The sequence below is a fragment of the Aphis gossypii genome, chromosome 2 (genome assembly GCF_020184175.1).
Source record: "Aphis gossypii isolate Hap1 chromosome 2, ASM2018417v2, whole genome shotgun sequence".
NCBI classification, from domain to species: domain Eukaryota; kingdom Metazoa; phylum Arthropoda; class Insecta; order Hemiptera; family Aphididae; genus Aphis; species Aphis gossypii.
The window spans coordinates 43,784,595-43,800,649 of record NC_065531.1 but is presented as its reverse complement, the minus strand read 5'-3'; the positions used below and the strand labels follow the sequence as shown (position 1 = coordinate 43,800,649).

General features: G+C 26.9%; 1 protein-coding gene across 2 annotated transcripts in view; it reads left to right on the top strand.

Annotated features, from left to right (window-relative positions):
* The first annotated feature begins 4,811 nt into the window (after window positions 1–4,811).
* The window catches only part of LOC114127512 (uncharacterized protein CG43867), a 95,231-nt gene continuing 83,987 nt past the window's right edge, over window positions 4,812–16,055 (top strand). For both annotated transcript variants that reach the window (XM_050202052.1, XM_050202051.1), the window contains exon 1: window positions 4,812–5,272. The gene's annotated coding sequence lies outside the window, so the exon portion shown is untranslated. The remainder of the gene's footprint in view (window positions 5,273–16,055) is intronic.

Sequence of the window (16,055 nt, the reverse complement as noted above, 5' to 3'; positions counted from 1 at the left end):
CTTACGTGGGGTGCACCATGTATCATGAATCATGATGCATGCACCATGCACGATATAACTATATATATATAAGTATATAACCACACATTGATCTAGTTGGTTTATTCAAACTTAAAGGGGGCTTCAAAATCACCTTGTCGTGTCATTTATTCCGAAATAATATTTTTGTTTTTTATAAAATATATATATAATTTAATAAATATACCTATACTACGGTAGACTGTCCGCGGTAATCCGGCAGCTGATATCAAACCAGAAAACTGTCGGATTAACGAAAGCGCCGAATTAATGGAAGTTCACTGGTTTAAAATTGCTTAATCAAAAATACTAAAAATAACAATAAAATATAGTTGTATTTTTAGAAGTATTAGATAAAAGAGAGTACCTACTATATTAATTAGGTATACTAATCTTTTATATGAATAAAAGGCAATGTTCGTGTGTATAATATGTGTGTAAGCATTCTACAGTCAAGTCTATTGCACTCGTGCTTCTGCAATTGTAGAGGTAGGTAGGTTGTAGTACATAAAAAATAATTGATTATACCTAATATACTTAAAGCATCTGAGCATCTCAAAAAAAAAATTAACATTTTACTGAGATACTCACACTGGGATTTGTTAGCTTACGAAAAACAAATATTTTTTTGTTTATGTATACATAATATATATTATAAGGTTTCGGAAAATTAAATTATTGTTGTGGATAATATATATATATATATATATAGATAGGTATCTCCAATGGATTTAATTCTATATAGACCTGTAATTTATACTTGATAACAACCATCAAAATAAACGTGTAAAAATATACGAAGTTTAGATTTAACAGAGATAAGAAAGGGTAAATCCGCTAGCATGATTTAATTTTTCACTGGCATCGCCATGTAGGTTATTGACCAAAAATAAGTATAAATTATTAATATATATATTATTAGATACTATATTATTATAATAATTACAGTAGGTATATTTAAAAAAAAATACAATATTTTATGTTTTTGGAAACAATAAGTTCAACTGCTTACCATTGAATGAATAGATACTCAATATACACTTGCAAATTTTTATACACAGTAGAGTGACTTCCCTATTTTTAGATTCAGAGTTGAGCAATGAATGTATTGATTTTATCCAAATGTTTTTTTTTTTTTTTGAGTAGGTACTCGACAAGTTGTCAATAAAATATGCTTTGATTTGCAAAAATGGTTATTTTAGTTATAGTTTATTTTGGATATAAAATTAGATCTAGTTGGTACTTTGAAGAGGTCAAATATAAAAATGTCCAGCACTTATTTTTATAATTGGAAAAAACAAACAAAAAATTGAGGAAAACAGGAATTTTTATGCAAGTACAATTTTCGACAAAATCAATGTTGTTTTATTGACGAAGTATCTAATTCGAAAACAAATAAAAATAACTGTAGACAATTTGAAATTTTCACTAGCTGTTTAAATTATTGTTTTTTATTTACAATAAAATCTTAAAAAAATTTCAATGATTTTTGTGCTATTTATAGACATAAGAAATTGTTAATATTTTACGTTTGTTTTTTCGTATTATTGGCAACTGTCAAAATGCATAGTAATCATAGTGTGATCCGACACTTAGTGTTAGAATTTTAAAAAAATTCATAAAAATCACAAAAATTAGTAAATTATTTGGATGTTAAAAATGTATAAAAACTTTTCTTTTTGTATTCAAGTTTTAAAAAATGAATAGGTACAAGATTCCTCATAAGTCATAACTCATAAGTACCTAGACCACTTAGTGATATAGTTGATATACCGTTTCCGCTCATCAGAATCGTTTTTCGTATATAATGATAAATCATTGAATTAAAATTTAATACACATAATATAAAACCTTACTTACCTAAACCTAACTTTTTTTTCTTGTATTTTTTATAATATGTAAACTTAATATATACTTGATACTCATACTACTACTGATTAAATAACTTCTATTTTCAATACCAGAAATACCTATAGGTACCTTCAATTATTTTTATAATTAATTTTAATACAGCTTTTGTTTTTAGTTTGCATTTTATTCCTACAGTTTTCAATGAAATTATATGCATTTTAAATTTTAATATTTCCTACTATATATAATATAGTATTTTATTTACTACATACAATTGAGTAGGTACCTTTACACGCAAATCATAATAATTGTATTTGTCTAAGTATTTTAAATAAAATATATAATTATAATAAATATATATACACCATCAACAAAGACAAACAACAGATGACAAAAGATCCGTGTCTGGTAAGATATAAATGTAAATTTTTTATCTAACTTCATTTATCATTTAGTTGTCCTGCGTAATGCACATGTGGTGCGGACATTAGTGTTATTCGTATTCAGTGTCACGTTTTAGAATTTAACGGCCAGGGGTCCTAGTGACGGATTTTGTTTATTGAAATGGTTGACTGAGGCAATATTGCTTCAGCCCTTCTCTTTTGAGAAGTATAATATAAGATCTACGATCGACTATATTATGGGACTTTTGCAGCGGACCGTTTCTTTTTTATTATTAATATTTAAATATACCTAACTATATAGCATGACTCACAAATAGTGGTAAACATTTGCAGAGGGTGATTCAATTTTTTATTATTATATATTATATATCAACAATTTTATGAAATAAAGTATTTTGTTGATTTTCGCACCCTTGTCCCTTGGTATTTACTTAAACTCAATTTTTTGATGAAGATGAACAACTGTGCTTTTATCAATAAATTTACTATCTAGCCAATATCCATCTAGGAACAAATTGACCATTTTTATTTTAACATTTGAGTACGAGTGTCGAGTACTCCATAATAATATTGATTCAACAAAATGTAGAATTGTAGATTATATAGCTTTCTACCGGCCAATACGTTATATTGCAATTATTATCGATGTACAAATATAAATTATTATTTACCATTAATTACATAATATTATATATTTTATATCCATATATATAATCAAGGAAACACATACAAAGACACATTACACATCGGCTAGTAATTAGTATGTACTATGTAGTAAGTAGGTAGTAGTAATACATGTCACATGTCACATCACATATAGGTCCTACTTGTGATAAGATATTACATGATTGGATTGTATTATTCTTATATGAAATTATAAGTAATAACTAATAATTAGTTTTATTAATGGGGGCTACCATTATAGGCCCCCGCGGAAATTTTTCTAAGAGGGGCAATGTTAGGATTTGTTATATAATAAATAATAATTTATCTTAAAACATTCAATTTAAAACATATTTTTGAAAAGTCAGGGGGGTAAATGTCCCAGCTTGCTCCTCCTTCCGGGCGCCTAAGGCTACCATATTTTATAGGTACGTAAACAATAGAGTATATAAAAAAAATTGGCATTTTTATTTCATTTAGACATTATATACTATTATTTATTATACAATTTGTGGAATACAAGCAAAAAACGACAATGCCTGTCTATCAGCTACAACAATAAAATACAATATGATAAATGGCTCGTTAACGGAATTGACTACATAATTTTATAGGGTACGACAAAGGAAATTTTTCGAAAGAATAGAAGCCGTTTACATTAGATTATAATAAATTCTTAAGTTTTCACCAATGTTTTACCGTGAATAAAAGAACCAATCAAATAACACTGTTGGAGATAAACGACAATATATTACAATAAAGACAATATCCGCAATCACGTGTACGCATACTAATTATTTATTTGTTATACCCAACTATATACTAAGAAACATTCATAAGCGTGCGCAGGCCTTGGTCGCAGCCCGCGTAGGGTATGCTGCTGACAAAGTGTGTTCTTCAAAAAAAAAAAAAAACAAAAAGTGCCTAAATAAATTATCAAAATTATTGCTTTAAAAATGTAAAAATATTAATTACGATATATTTTTTTTATTCTCACTACTTTCTAGTGCACAATACCTGTATAGAAAACAAAAACAATTTTAAAAAAGACGCGTTATTTAAAAAGGATAATAATATTATAGTTTCATAATAACATAATAATTCTTATTTCTTGTCTCATAATAAATTTAGCCTTGATCATAGATATCCCATCTACACATTTTGAAATTTTATCTTTCTCAAAAATGTTATTTTGGGACTTGTTCGCATGTCATCAAAAAAAAAAAAAAAATAAATGAAACTGTTCTCGGCCCACGGGATTGTCGGGATACAGAACGCATTTAAGGGGGGCGGGCGTCTCGAATACAATTTCGCTGCTAAAAACGCTATCGGCAAAACAATGCATTTTATCGGCTGCCGAAAATGGGCATACCAGAAAATTGACCAGTCTACGGGTGGGGCTATGGCTCCTCGGATCCGCGATGACTGACGGGATAATAACATATTACAATCTCGCATGCCTCGCACACCACCCCGTGCGAATACCAACAACTAACCACCGCTCAAAGTGTTGTAATTTAAAAATACGAGAGTGGTTAAAAAATATAAAAAGCGAGCGTAGAAGAATGAAAATTCGTATTCTAATATTATTATTATTATTATGACGTACACGTGCGAGTCCCCCCGACCGCCAGCGGCGGCGGAGGCACCAAGTGGCTGCACTGTGGACGACGGCAGCTGCGGCGTGGGTCCCGTCCGTCCGTCTCCTCAACCGATGCGGCGGCGAAGTTGACGTCATCGCGTCGTCCACTCTTTGATAACCACTTGTTTGCCCGTCGTAACCTGTTTCACAGCTGCTCCGGCCCGTACTGGTGGCGCTGCGCTCCGCTCTGGCGGCTCACCCAACGCACCGCCGAACGAACGTTGTAAACACACGCACAGCCGCCGTACGAAACGTAACGGGTTCGCGGCACGCCAAACAGTACCCATCGTACGCGTTCGGTCCGGTCCGGTTCCCGCAACCGTTTCGACCCGTCCGTGCACCGCGCGCGATCAGTCCGCCGTGGCGTCCCCGTCGTCGTCGTCGTCTTCTCTTCTCGTCGATCTCTCTTTCTTTCATTTTTTTTTCTTCACTCTTCTCCTGTCGTTTTCTTTTCAAATCGGTCGACCCGAAAAAACGTTCGTCGTGTTTTAACGTCGTCGATGCCGTAGTTCGTTCGAACACGAATTATACATAATATTACTATATTATACTCTTTCGGTCGTGTTCGTGTCGTTTTAACAGCTCTCGTTTCCGACGATGACCCTGCGCGTTTTCGCGCCGCTCGTCGAGATTTTGGATTTGGACGACCGGTCGGCTCTGCAAGGGGTCCGAGTGTACCCGGATACCGCTCGTGGTGAGTAAAAATAACAATAATATATTATACTATAGAAACACAATTCACTTTTCGCCGTTTATACTGTATTATTGTAAAACATTATTTCGGTGCTCGAAACCTACTTCCAAAGCCACGTCTGAGACTTGTAATATTTACGTTTTCATTTATTGAGTATTGTTTTACCTACGCCGCACATCATTATAATATGTAATAATAGGTATGTGATATTTTATAAGCCTTCTATATTAGGTATACACGAGTAGTTATCGTGTATCTGTGATTTGTAGATGGGTAATCCGTGCATACTGATTACCTAGGTACCTACCTGTAGAAAATATCGATTTACATTAAATTTAGTTAGATATGTATTGATAACAACCACTTATAGGCTTTATGCACAATAGATATCTAATTAGGTGGTTTTGAGACTTTCACTTGTCATTTGATATTAGTATGTACCATTGACAAATTGCATTATATACAAGTATTAATTTATATAGGGAAGAACTCATTTTGATACCTTTCTTAGTCTTTCACTTTTAATGGGCACGTTTTTGTTTGTAAATTATGAATCTCAATGATAGGTAGTTGGGTGTATTAGACATGACTATATTAGTCTAGACATTAGTAGGTATACCTACATTCTACAATAATTGGAACAATATTTACCAACAGTTAAGTGATAATTCACAATATTGTTATTATTATTATACGCATTTATACCTACTACCTACATTTGTTTAGATTGTTAGAAACACTAACAGTTGTCTTTTAGATTGAAAGTTTTCACTTCCATATAGTAAATAGTTTAATGTGCATAGGTATGTTGTTTGTTATTATTGTTTATATAGCTTATTTTTGGTTTTTCTTGTAGTGTTTTTAAGCAGTAATTTCTTTGTTAAAAATATGTGATTTAGCAAAATAACATAAATGTATTTTCAACTTGCAGATACCTAAATCCAAATTTTGTTATATACCTATACAGCTCTTATTATTTATGTTGGATCCAAGGTAATTTTAATTATGTAAGTACTTGCTTCAAAGAGGCATCACCCTTTTTGGCCACTGTTTTTTTTCGGTCTGTACAGTTCTTTAAAATTTACAATTACAACAACTGAACTTGAAAATAAATATGTTTAGTATTAAATTAATACTAGGTATATTAAACAAGCAATAACTGGTTTATTTTTTCTTCCAAAATATCAACTATAAACAACATTAAAATTGCATTAAAGACCATAACAATTCTTAACTTAATATTAATTATTGATAAATTCATAAAGAAGACATATTTTTTCACACAATTATAATATGTAAAATGTTGATAATTAAAAATGAAATATATGCATTGTCAAGTTCAGTTGTTATAATTGTGTATTTTAAAGAAAGCTGTACTGGCCAACAAGGCAGCTGTAAGTTTTGGCTGAAAAGAGAAAAGTCCTTAAAAGGATATCCTCGGTCCATTCATCTTTACCATCCCATGCATCTCTAATCATATTTGGTCTTTTCCTGGTTCATTAACACTCCCATAATATGTATGGTTAAATTAAGTCAAACCTCGAGTCAAACTTACCGTATCCTGCATTTCTGCTGGTTACTTCATATTTTACTTGATTAAACCTTAGGTTAGGTACTAAAAAAGGTTTGTTGTCTCCATAGACTAGGAAGTATCGTTTTAATTTTCTTCCCATATTGGTATATAATATATTTTATAGTAATATGTAAAACAACAATACTATAAAAAAAATATTTTATCAAATTTAATACCTTACTTACCTACCTCTTTAATTCTAAATCTATGACCTCGTATAACTTATCATTTATGAGCATAAATGGAATTATTGTCTTTATACTTAGAGTACCTATTAACAAATATCACAGTATTATGCGATTCATTTGTGAAAGATAATTATTATAAACTTTGGTATTTAATAATTTATATTACCACTGAAATACTAAACTATTCCTTAATATAAGCATTATCTTAAGTTTATTATTAGCATACTTCATTTAGTTTTTAAAGTTGAAATATATAGGCATGATAATACGTATTCAATTGCTATTGATTATAAATAAATAATCAATAACAGAGAAATACATAAACCGTCAGTTTTACTTTTAAATGGGTTCCAATTTAGTATTTAATTACTTTTCATATTTTAAAATGTATGTGTAAAATGAGAAAGCTAATTATTGGTTTTTTTATAATGATTAATAGTATTTTCGTATCTGCTTTATATTTTTACTAAGCACCCAGTGTTTATAACATTGTTTAGAATTTTTTATGTATTTATTGCTTTATTTGGCTTTAGTAATATCAATTCTTTACCTTTGTTGAAATCTTTAATGCTTCAATAATTTTAGAATATTTCATTATTTAAGGCTTCAAGTTTCCAGATTCTTTATAATATCATATTAATAAATTGTGTGCTAGGTAATCACATTATATAGTTACATTATTGTACTTCATTTTTGAATTATACATTTTAATACCTACATTGTATAAGCTACTATAATCTACAGAAAAACTTAACTAAATATTCTTGTAGACAAGTTTGGGCTAACTTAATTGTATATCTTGTTTAATTTGATGATTAATTATTGTCTACTTTTAAATTTAAAACACCTATGTAGATGTATGTAAAGCAAGAAATGTGTACCTAAGTCAGATATTCATATGCTTGAGTATTCAAAATATAGTTATACAAGTAGATTCTGAATGAAGTGATAAATGTATTGGTTTTATAAGGATAATTAAGTTATTTTTGTTTTGTTTTTTATAAGATATAGGTTCCTATACGGGATATATAATAAGGAGTAAATGATTTGCACTTATCTAACATTGAGGATGGTTTTTAGCGAGGTTTTTAGTTGAATTTTAAATCTTTGGTCTACATGGTTTTATACTATTAATACATGGTTAAAAATAGGTAATTCCTTGTACTTTTTTTTAATAATTAGGAAAAAGTAACAAAAATTAAAGGGGTAACTGGAATATTTACGTGACATAATTTTTAACCTCGTTTTAACCAAAAAATCACTTGACATTATTGTTTTAATTTCTAACAAAATAATACCTATAAAAAAATTATAAGTATTAAATTTGTACCAAATACTTATAATAGCATTTTTTAAATATAACTAGTAAAATTTTCAAAATATTTCGGATCTTTTTATATCTATTAAAACCTAAACATGTAAATTTAATCGTTAATTCATTTCAATAAATATACCATTAGCGCTATATTATTGTAATTAAGTACATGCTTTTATTTTTAAATTATGTTTATGTATATATAAATGAAAATATATAGGTACAACAACCTTAATACTGTGCGTCTGTGAACAAAATTACGAATATAATATTGTATATGTTTATGTATCGTACTTATTATTTTATATACATATGTTTACACGGAGTGATAATAATAAGAAATAACTAGAAATAATGAATAATCGAGTTAATAATAATAATAGTAGGTGGTTATTTGTATTATCTATCCTATTAATATTTATTAATTTAATGAATAATTATATCAACAATATCTAATATTTTTAATAGTATATTATAGATTAATCTGTTGTAATACATTTAGGTTGTAATATTATTTGTGTTCCATAGTTTATCAAGGAAGTTCTAGAGGTTTCTAGAGCTGGTTTATGTATTATTTAGATCTCTATTAAAAAACTAGATTGTATTATATCCGTTCATGGGATTGGAACCTAGACTTTCTGCTGTGGCATAGCTTATTTTGGATTACTATTCGTGTTTGAATTATCAGAAAATATATGAATGATTGTCAGGTTAGTGCTGCCAGTATGATTTTTAGGGTCACTTTTTATCATAAAAAGCCATGACATTATGTAGTTTATATTGCCCAATTATAATCCAATTATATATTTTTTTATTTGATATGTTAGATAAAGCTAATTTGATTTTCTATTTATTTCATCTTATAATTGACTGTATTATTTGGTTTAATTTATAGTATAATTGTTCCAAATTTATCGCTATAGGTAATAACAGAATACTTTATTTAGTTTTTCTTATGTCAGTGTAGGTAGGTACTATAATATATGTTTATAAAAAGTGTATCAGTTGATACTGATAGGGTTGTTAATTTTTTCCGTTTGCCGTTTCATTACTCTTTATGACAATGTAGCTTGATATAGGTACCTACCTAAAAATAATAATCTTATTTTTCGAATTTATCGGATTATTAAGTTTTGCTTTTACCTATTGTCGAATAAAATATTTTGATGTCTAGTATAGACACTCTCTAATCCAATTAATATAATACTGTATTTTTAATACCTATTATATTAGTACTTAGTAGATTTTTTGTGTGAAGACCACATAAATGGACTATTTTAAATTCATTCAATTATGGTCTTATTGTTATGATTTATTTGAATTTTTCTTTGATTTGTATTTTTTTTATTTTTGTGAAAATTAGGTATGCAGTTTAAATTATTTTGATTTAAAATGATTTACATTTGAAAACATTATTTAATTATATAAGCTTTGGGATATTATTAGTGTAACGATTGTCATCGTCTATTGACATCGTGGTAAGGGGGACGTTACACTAGATAGGTTTTAGAAAAAATCTAAAGTTTTCAAACCGATAACTTTTTCATTTAATTATTAAAAATTATTCGTTACCACTATCAAAAAAATAAAAACACTACATCACAGGTAAAATTCTTCTTAATGCGATTTAAAATTTTGGTAATTTTGATATAAATATCGAGGGAGTAAAGTTGTCCCGCGCAAAACACTTATTTAACAATGTTACGCATGTATAAGACAGAGACAACACATGCGGGTATCGCGTCTTCTTAATCTATTAGACTTAATATTTTCTTACTCACTTATATTATATTTTTTTGTACACGACACTCTTTGTAAAATAAATTCAGATTCATAAAAGATATATTTTATAATTTTTAAATTTGTACAACTTTATTTTTAGTTTAGGCTTGATAACATTTAAAATCCTGAGTTTGAAAATGCAGTACTAGGTTTTTTTATTAGTTTATTTAGTAGAGTAAAATATATAGGCAAAACTTTTTTTGACAACTATTTAAAATTGTTTGTTTGTATTTTGTATTTTTGGTCCGGTATTTAAAATTGTTTTTTTTTTTTACAATAATAGGTATGTTATACAGAATTAAAATTTAATACATCCAATTGGATGTATCCAGTGATTCACTTATGACGATATTACCTGAATTATAAATTTCACGATAAGTATCGTAGAAGTTAATCCCCAATTTATTAGATTTGTTGTATAATTTGAAAACTAAGTCGTAGGTTTTTATTTTCTATTTAGTTAATTGATTTCTTATACTTATGTGTGTAAATATCAAAGACTAAGTACGTACACCAAAACTAAAAAGTAATAGTTACATAAAAGACGAATAAACTTCATTACTACTCCTTTACTATATTTGACTATGCTAGTACATATTAAGATGGAAGTAGATACCGAGAGATATTTATACGATTCAAATCAAAATATCATGATCACAAAGTTGCCTCGATTTTTTTTAGATTTTGACATTACGACCGTTAAAATGTCATTAAATAATGCTCTTTTCCTAAATGTTTTTTCGTGCAACACCACTATCGTTTGAACTCACTGACGATTTCATATAAATAATTCACCTAGTATAACCCTTATTCTAGAAGCTTAAAGATGGAACTATTTCCTTATTTTGGCCCCAGGCCAATCGCTTTCATGAACCCTTCAGTCTATGTATAAATGTTTTATGCTGTTCGTTAAAAGCTATAGTTCTAAAAGAGTAAAAACGTTTGAATATTAAACAAAAACCTGCCATAAAGAATCAAATCTCAAAAAATGTTATGCATTTTTTATGGTATACAATATACATATTTTATACGTAGTTTGTAAATCCAATCAGATCATAACTTTACGTATTCTATTAACTAATTTTTTTTATCTTGATTATGTAGTTTCATATTTTTGTTCAGTGTTATACGTTTTTATTGTTTTTTTCTTATTCTCAGCATCTTAGACAATAATAAGTAAAACACAACATAGTACATACATATGTATAATTTGTAACTTTTTACGTAAGATATTAAAATTGATATGAGTTTTTCTCTACTTTTTACTAATTAATTTTGAGTTATTCACTTTGGAAAGTTGTACTTAGTTTGAAAACAGTTTTAAATATTGGCAACCGATGTAGTATACAATTAAGAAAGTCTAGTGTTTAACACTGATTGAGTTATTAATCATTGTTTTTAATAAAATATTTATCGAAGTTTTTGTGGCATTTCTTAGAATATTGTTTACGGTAAAAATAGTACCTATTTATACTAAAACAAAGATATATTTTCTGATTTGTTTATTGTTTTAATTTATTCTGAGTGCGTGACTGTTTTTATTAAATTAAAGAATAAATAAAACTTCTTTAAACTATTTTTTTATAAGTTTGTAAAATATTCTGTTATACTTACATAAAGAAAAATGTCTTTTTTTTTTTATTAATTTTTGTTTACGGTTAATTAAAAAAAAGCTGTGCCATGATATAGGATTCATAAACATTAGATGTCGGTCACTCGTTTTTCGTTGATCGCCTCGAGGAAAAAATATTTGATGTATAATTGTATAATTTTGTATTTGTCTTATCAAGTAATATTATTTATTAGAATACCTATGATAAAGTAACCTAAAACTATTTCTAAATTGTGATCGATTCTGATAGCATAATATATTTTGTTGTCCAAATTTTGTTTCAACATTTTTCGGTAATTTCGTTTATACTTGAATAAACTTTTAAGAGTAAGTATATAACAAAATGACTTCATTAGTAAAATACTATTTGGATTAAATTTTAGTTTATAAATAAGGCCGCATAAAATTATTGGAATATTATATAGGTGCATGAAAAAAGTATTATTGAAAAAAAAAACAAATTAATTCTAAGCCTTAGAATGTGTTTGTGGTAGATAATAATTTTTAATAATCGATTAGCTTTTAAATACATTAATGTAATCATATTTTCTGGGCTTTGTAATTAAAGATAGTACTTAATTTCTAATTTTTAATATTATCTTTAGAAAAAATATGAATAGTAAAAAAACGAGTTTTAAATAAATTCGATTTATTAAGCTTTACCTAATAGTTATTGCATTATAAATGCACATGTTCATTGTACATGCTAGTTATGCTAAGTTAAATTAGGTAATAAATAATTAGCGTTTTATTTGAGAAATTTTACTTATTGGTAAAGCCTCGGTCCTCGTGTAGAATAATTCTAAGTTTTATCATTATTTTTATTGTTACTATAGTAAGTGCAGTAGGTACTTTATTATTTTAAATCTATAGTTAGGTACCATGTATGAGTTAATAACAAAATAAGTAATATGTTTTATTTTATAATTGATTAGATGTAGGTATATTATAAGAAATATAGAAAATAACATCATCACTAAAATATATTTCAGACCTTCAGATCGAAATGAGAAGATTTTTTTGTGTATGCCATCCCCTTTTGGATTATTTAATAATTAAAAATACTTCATATCAATATGTCAATATAATGTTTGATTGGGAAGCGATTTAAGTTAATACTTAAGGGGGTTGAAAAATCCCAATATTTTTCTTAATAATTGGTAAAAACGAAAAATAAAAAAATGAAAACGAGAATTTTTTATGTAAAATCAGTTTTAGAAAATCGATTTTGTAGTTTTGTCGTACTTTAGTTAAAAACAAATAATAGTAGATATTTGAAATTATCACTAAATGTTTGTTTTAGAATTGTTTTTACTTTGTATAATTTTAATGATATTTTTTTTTTTTTTTTTATAGTTGATAATTTAAAAAATGTTTGATATTTCAAATAAAAATTAACCACTTAAGTTGTTATTGCCAAATAAATAATACATTTTGATATTTAATTCAAATATGTTCATGATGAAATATATCATTTTTGCACACATTATTTTAATTTATTATACGGAGTGGCAATTGCGATATATTTAGATTAATTTTATCTTATTTGTACCATATTAATATTAGTAAAATAAATTTCTCTAATCTCAATATATTATATTAATACAAATTATATAGGCTAACAATTTTTGCTTTGAATCGTTTTTTGTATTTACCTACCTAATTCTTAACATTTCTATTTCATTGGCCTACTCATAGTGACAAGATACGCTAACTACAGTAAATCAAAGTGGATACTTATTTTACCACTTTATTTTGTAACTATTTAAAATATTATTGTAAATAATTGTTTCTTTTTAAGTAATAGACTATGAGCTTATTATCTTGACTATATTTTAATTTCAATTATTTATAATCTGTTCTTATTTTAAAAGTTAATTTAATTCTCGTGGCAAATTTTTCCGTAATACATTTTAGTTTTTACTAGGTTAACATAAATTAAATATCTACTCATATATTTTGTGTTTATATTTAATGTATCATTAATTAGTGATGTATTTAAAAGTTATTAGAACTTCGCTGAAAAATGTCTACTCCTATTATTATAAAAATATGATATGTCATTACATAATAAATAATATTCTAAATGTTGTTGTTAAAACTAGTTATTTTAGTAACTAGTGTAATTGTTTCCTTTGTTTATCTTTAAATATGCTGCAATCTATAACATATTCTTATATTACATTTTATATTCTTATAGTCCAATAAAATCTACTTAAATAATTTAAGTAAATACTACCTATAATATTATTATTTATTCGTCATTTATTATAGATTTAAGATTCGGATTTTTAGAAATTTTACAATAAAATAGATATACAGTTTTAATTCTGTCCATTATTTTGTTTTAACGAGAATAATATTATAAATAACAGTTATTATAAAATATCTATAATTTGTATTTAAATGCAACTATATTGATGTATATGAAGATGAGTAAGTAATAAGAGTAACTCTATATATTCAATCGGCCTACGTTCAATTTTGTTTTGTCACGAATTCGTTTTTTTATTGACTACCCACAGTAACATGAATTGTAATTAATAATGCTCTTGAGATATTTTAAAGCTAATGGGCAAGGCAAACAAATTATTATCACGAATTCTATGCGAGTAAAATATAATGACTTAATGAAATAAATAATGATTATGTTCACTATATTTCTTGTTCAACATTTAGTTGTAATTTTACCATCTAAAACAAATATTTATGCAGTATAACTATGGCAAGTCGTAATAAGTGTATAAGTGTGACATACTAGTAGGCTGTGTAATAAATGTGTACTCGTTTCTTAATAACACATCATATTATATATTTTTACTGTTTAAATGTTGTATAAAAATCATTTAGTTTGTCAATGAATGCAATTTTTAATATTATATTAAATGTAGGTATTATCGAATATAATAAATAATTACTTTTTTAAATTAGTGTAAAACTTGTTAATAATTTTTTCCTTTGAATTTTTTACTTTATAAATAACTTAATATAATTCGTTACGTATAACATGATTTAATTAAATTTGGTATTTTCTTATTGTATAAAATTGAGGCCGTTGTCCTACTATTTCACGTAGGAGAATATACACAAATACCCTCTATTAGCATTACAATTACCTATTAAGCTTTGGGTGATTTATTTTAATGCCGAATCCGTGGTTTGGATTTACTTAAATCCTTAGTTATGTGTGTATAATTTTGTCTTAGTTTTGGTAATTCGGAAATCCTGGTTAAATGAGCTTATTCGTAATGGCCAATGGGTTAAAGGTTATATATTATATATGTTTATATCTGGCAATGTAGTGCGCATTTATAATGTTTTTGGCTTGATTTCGTTGTTCTGTTATGGGGTAAATTACACTTACTAAGGACAAATTGTTATTTGTCATATTCCAATTTTGACCTATGGTAAAACAATATAAATTAAAGATGTATGTGAATATCAAGTTTAATAATATTTGAGTACAATATTAGACTCAGTATAGTTAGATTATATTATTAGATTCAATCAATGTTTTGACTTTGGTAATATAATTAATATTAATATTTCCTATCAATATCTACATAGGTTTATTATGCATATTATCTATATTAGTGTATAATGATGGTTATTTTAATAAGATACATTTATAATTTATTGTTTGGAATATTACTAGTTTTTTTATATAATATTTACAATTCTTTGTTATATTATCCTTATTTTTTGTTTCTAATAACACTATTTACATATATAAATTATGTATGTATCTAGTTTCTTCTTAAAGTAGTTACAGTTTTAATATTTTTAAAATGTTGTAATTTAAAGTAGAATACTATTTTAGATTCTGAGCAGAGCGAGGAATGTATTGATTACATGCAATGATATGTCTTTAATTTTCTTAATTTTTGTATCTAGCTGTTATTATAACTTTTTGTATCTTTAGGGGAGTAAAAGTGCAATTATTTTTTACGTTAGAGGGGGAAGAGCGGTTTCTGGTTGAAAATTGGATCTAGCTTGTAATTTGGGGCGTTAGGAGTGCCAAAAGTAAAAAAAAATTCTTAGTACTTTTCAAAATAATCGGGGGGGGGGGGGGTGGGGGGAAATAAGGAATAACAAATTCTTACGTAAAACCAGTATTATACAAAATCGATTTTTTTTTTTAAACTCAAACCGAATTATACCGTAGAAATTTCAAATGTTATCATATTATGTTCAATGAATGAAAAATATTTTGATATTTTTTTGAGCTATTTTCTTATGGACTTAAATTATGAATTTTTTCAGTTTTTTTTTTATAAACTTCGATTTATAATATTCGTTGGGTAAAAAGCTTA